Source organism: Schistocerca americana, chromosome X (assembly GCF_021461395.2).
Source record: "Schistocerca americana isolate TAMUIC-IGC-003095 chromosome X, iqSchAmer2.1, whole genome shotgun sequence".
NCBI classification, from domain to species: domain Eukaryota; kingdom Metazoa; phylum Arthropoda; class Insecta; order Orthoptera; family Acrididae; genus Schistocerca; species Schistocerca americana.
In genome coordinates this window covers 908,446,584-908,452,400 of record NC_060130.1, presented here as the reverse complement: position 1 = coordinate 908,452,400, position 5,817 = coordinate 908,446,584, and positions in this window count along the sequence as shown.

Sequence of the window (5,817 nt, the reverse complement as noted above, 5' to 3'; positions counted from 1 at the left end):
TGATGCATATGTAACTATAGCAAGTATTTTTCACAAATTACGTAGTAAAACGCTTTTCACTACACCAGAACACAGTGTGATTGTGTTTTGTTGTGTGTCCCAGCCCAGTCAGTGTTCATTTGTTTTCCAGAGAGTTTGGCGCCAAATTTGAATTTTATTTGCATTTTATCTTTGTGTGTGTTTCTTAGCTGTCCTTGTTGTCTTTTATATGGTATTCCTATTTGTGTGCAAATGGTGCGTCTTTGCAGATTTTAATGTATTTATTTTTCGTACGTGTGTGTGTGTGTGTGTGTGTGTGTGTGTGTGTGTGTGTGTGTAGGCTCTATCTGTTTGTGCTGTTTTCATTTGTAAAGTTCCTTTTAATGTGTTAAATAGTGTGCCCTTGCAGAGTGTAGTGTATTCGTTTAAGACCTGTTTTCCTTCCACTATTGCCTTCTTTATATGGAAGTTTTCCTCAATGGTCAGTTTGCTGTATAGGCTGTGGCTGGGTTTTAGCATTCTAAGTCTGTTTCTATTGTGGTTGGGTGGTGGTTGTTGGCTATAAGGTGGTCAGCAAATGTGCTATGGGAGCTGTTGCTTTTTAAAGCTCTGAGATGTTCTGAATATCTTGTTTTGAAGTATCTGCATGTTTGTCCTATGTATACTGACTGGCAAGTGTTGCATGTGAGTTCATATATTCCTGACCTGTTAAATTTATCCAGGGGTGTTTCTTGTGTTCTGGTCTTTTTCTGTCTTGTGTTCTCCATCCGGTATCCTATTTGGAGTCCCTGTTTCTTTAATATGTTGCCTATTCTGTGAACAATCTTGTTATTGTAGGTGAGTATGTGCCATTTTGTTTTGTGTGTGTGTTGTTGCTCTTTTGTGGCTTGTATGTGGTCATTGTTTGTGTTTTGTGTTGTTCTGTGCTGGGTAAGGATTTGTGTGTGTGTGTGGTGGGTTCATTTTTGTACTGTTTGCATGTTTTTGGTTTAACTTGCCTACCATATGGGTAGTGTAATCATTTTCTACTGCTATTTGTTTTTTTGTGTTTAGTTCTTGTGTTCATGCAGGCGATGGCGTGATGAACCATCCCTGTTTCTTCTTCTCTTCCTAGCAAATCTATTCATCAAGAATCAGCAACATTAATGGCCATGGGTCCCTTTGAAGTAAAATATTCCGGAGGTAAACTAGGTTCCCATTCGGATCTCCGGGCAGAACCTACTTCAAAGAGATTCAGGCCGAAATGAACTTTCAGGTTGGGAACATGGAACGTTAAAAGTTTGAACAGGCCAGGAAGATTCCAGACATTAGACGAATTAGATAGATATGATGTAGACATTACAGCTATTCAAGAAACTCGGTGGCAGGAGGCGGGTAGCATAAAGAGGGGTAACTATACATTTTTCTATAGAGGTGCGGAAGCTCACAGTTTTGGAACAGGTTTCGCAATACAGGGAAAAGTGCTTCACGCAATCAGAGATATAAGGTTCATTAGTGACCAACTATCAGTTATAGTGTTGTCCGGCAGGTGGAATAGTCTAGTAGTAATTAATGTACACGCACCAACGGAGGACACTGAAGAGGTTGTTAAAGACAGCTTTTATGAAGAACTAGATCAACTGTGGGATGAGTTCTCCTTGTATGATACAAAATTAATCTTAGGTGATTTTAATGCGAAGATAAGGAAGGAGGAAGCATTCCGGCCTACAATTGGGAAAGAAAGTTTGCATAACATTTCGAATGATAATGGCACAAGGGTGGTTAATTTTGCTGTTTCAAAAGACATGATTGTTGAGAACACATATTTCAAGAGGAAGGACATTCATAAAGCAACTTGGGTCTCTCCTGATGGACACACCCGAAACCAAATTGATGATGTTCTTGTAGATCGGAGATGGCACACTAGTATAGAAAATGTTAGGACTTTCAGGGGAGCAGACTGTGATTCTGATCATTTTCTTGTAGTTGCCAAAGTTCACCAATGGCTATCTACAGCAACATCAAGGTGTCACAATGCAGAACTTGTTAGGTTCGACACTGACAAGCTAAATGATGAAAACTTTAGAAGAAGGTACATGGTAGAAATTACAAAAAGGTTTGATGCTCTCAGGACACACGAAGATCAAGACGAGGATGTAAATAAACAGTGGATCACTGTGAGGAATAATATCAAAGAGGCAGCGAAGGTCACAATAGGTAAAATTAAGAAGAACAGGAGGAAACCGTGGTTTGATGAGGAAAGCAAGAAATTGGTAGAGGAAAGGAGAAAAGCGCGATTAGATTGGGATAGAATGGGAGACAGAAAATGAGAGGAGTTCTTGAACTTGAGAAGGGAAGTTGGTCGTAGGCTACAGGCAAAGAAGAAGGATTATTTGAACAATCAAGTTACAAAAATGGAAACAAACAGTAAAACAAAAAACATTAGGGAACTTTACCTGGACATAAATGGGTATAGGAAGGGCTTCAAGGCCTTTGGTGGAAGTAGTTCACAAAGTGCTAACTAAAGTATGGAACTCAGAGATGGTACCTGAAGAGTGGCAGGAGTCGATTCTGATCCCAATTTTTAAGAAAGGTGGCAAATTGGATTGTAGTAATTATACAGGGATATCGCTATTACCAGTATGTTCCAAAATTTTCTCGAATATTCTGCTAAGCAGCCTTACACCATATGCAGATGAAATTGTGTGGGATTACCAAGCCGGCTTTCGGAGGAACAGATCAACTATAGACCAAATATTCACCCTGCGTCAAATTTTGGAAAAGAAATGAGAATACAATAAACCAGTTCATAATCACTTCATAGATTTTACAAAAGCATATGATTCAGTATTTCAGTCAAAATTGTACCAAATTCTTTTGGAACTTGGAATACCAAAGAAGTATGTTAGACTTATAGAAGCGAGCTTGAAAAACACAAAAGGTAGAGTACACATGGGGAAATTGAAGTCAGAAGAATTTGTAATAAAGAACGGACTTAAGCAGGGAGATGCCCTGTCTCCGCTACTTTTTAATTTAGTCCTAGAATATATTGTACGAATGGCAGCAGATAATTCAGAGGGTGTGGAGTTAAATGGAAATATTAAGATATTAGGATATGCAGATGATCTAAACATCATTAGCGATAGGAAAGAATCTGTAACAGCAAATGCGAATGCGTTAAACAAGGCTAGTGAAGATGTAGGTCTAAGGATAAGTAAAGACAAAACTAAATACCTGGTTACTACTAGAATGCCAACAGCAGTAGATCAGGAAATGTTAAGAGTTGGAGACATGCAGTTTGAAAAAGTGAACACATTTAAGTATCTAGGCGTGGACATCACTGTGAGAAATGAGATTGAATCCGAACTGAAGAAGAGATTACGGGCGGGAAATGCGTGCTACTTCTCACTGAATAGATCACTTTCATCACGGATATTGTCTAGGAATTTAAAGATTAGAATATACAAAACTATTATTCTACCAGTTATGCTGTATGGGTGTGAGACTTGGTCTCTCACTGTGCAAAATGAAAAGCCATTTCGAGTATTTGAAAACAAAATTTTGAGGAAAATTTTTGGAGCAAAAAGGGATGGCATTAGCGGAGAGTGGCGAAAACTGCATAACGAAGAGGTTCACGAACTCTATTCAAGCCCTGACATAATCAGTATTATTAAATCACGTAGGCTGTGATGGGCGGGTCACGTAGCTCGAATGGATGAGGGCAGGGCAGCGCGCAGAGTACTGGTAGGGCAGCTAGAAGGAAAACGTGCTGTGGGGAGACTGAGGCGTAGATGGGAGGAAAATGTGAAGGCTGATTTGAAGAGCCTAGGTATTGAAGGTGAATGGAAGGAAATAGCCCAAGACAGGGACAGATGGCGAAAATACGTTGCTGCAGTAATGGACTCTCGAGTCCGGTATGACCAGTGAGTAAGTAAGCAAGTAAGTAAGTGAGACAAGATGGTCAATGCCTTCATGGAAAAGTGTTTGCAGTTGTCTGCAGAAGTGTGATTGTACCAAGGAGTTCACCTCTTCAAGCTAAACAAAGTGGTAGCCACAAATGTCTTTCTTCAGGGCTCCAAAATTATGAAAATTGCATGAGGAAAGGACAGGACTGTAAGGAGGACATGTAACTTCTAAGCAAAACTTCTGAAGCATAGTCAGAACAACCTCAATAACAAGTGAGTAGGCCCACATGTTGCCAAGGTTGTTTTGACTTCACTGCAGAAGTTTTGCTGGGAAGCCATTACACATCCTCAGTTCAGCCCCAGTCTCTTCCCATGTGATCCCCATATTTTTGGAGCCCAGAAGAAAGGCATTTATGGCCATTGATTTGCTTCTGTTGAAGAGGTGCACACCTGGTTACAATCATGGTTCCACACACAACTGCAAAAATGTTTAAATGAAGGCATTTACCATGTTGTACTACAGTGGAATAAATGTATTAACAGTTATGTTGATTATTTTTGAAATAATAAACAGTTCACGTACTTTTTCCATCTCTCTCATTTTCATTTGACTGCCCTTTACATGAAAAATGCAGATAGGTTTAGCCAACCTTCAGTGAAACAGACGATTATTTGTACCTTAATATTCAGACACATGTTCAGAATTATATCAGTGTATGCAGAGTATTAAAAACATAACACAGAATTGACTTTGACACAGTGCAGGTATCCAGGTTAATGTAACCATTTGCTGGTGTTCACAGTAAACAAATGAAAACACAAGGAAAATGTATACTGGTTATTCAGTCCAATTTATCTTGACCACCTCAAGTGAGCTGCATTTTTATCTTCTATTAGCTGGTGTACACTCAGGCAAGCTTACAACTGGAAATGGTTGACTGAATGATCAGTGTGTGTTTCCTTTGCGTTTCCATTTGTTTTCTGTAAAAACTGTGTGCTAGTACAGAAAAGTAATAGTTTTAGATTATTTTTAATACTGTCATGTTTAAGGAGTGGTACACTCTGATACATTTTTAAGTAGGTCTTGAGTAGAGAAATTGGAGTACTGAATACAAAATGTACAGAAGTACTCCTGTTTATATCTTTGTAACATACAAAGTTAGAAGACAGTTCATCACACTGGTTAATGTCTCACTGGTAACTAAACAACATTTGCTTGATATGATTATTTTTTCTTTTGAACAAAAAGTTGTGTGGGCTTGTCAAAACAAATAGAACACCCTGTATATTTGTTGCAATCACATCTTCGCCTGTAAGGTTTTTCAAGGAAAAGAGGTATATTTATACAAACATCTTCTTCATACTGGGCACTGCAGCCATAAATTCATTAAATGACAGAGAAATCAAACAATCAGAAGACCAGTTTGGTATATCAACAATATTATGAAAAGGATAGATTGCTACTCACCATAAGGATGACACATCACGTTGCAGATAGGCACGAAGAAAAGATATTTACAGATTGAGCTTTTTGCCAAGCCTTCTTTGGAAATAAAGGAAAATACACACACAATCATACAAGCAGGCCACTCTGGCCAGAGACAGCAGTCATTGTTGTTGTAACTGCTGTCTGCTTCACATCTGCTGTACAGCAAACTACGTAAATTTAAGTATTAACTGTGTTTTTCTTAGTTGTCACTTCTTTTTCTGTGTGTTTTTTTCTTTTAGGAAGCTTTAATTTTCGAGTACTAATAATAGTGTTCCATAGATTTCATGTTTGTTTTGAACACACTCCAGAGACAGGTACTGCTTATTTTCATTGTTTCCAACAAGAAGTGTCTAGTAACCAAAATTCAGTCTGCTAGCAGCTGCCTTTAGTGAATTAGCCATCTAGTTAAAAGTTGATTATCTCTATACAGTGAATTGTTGATTTCTTAGGATGGATAGGATGTGT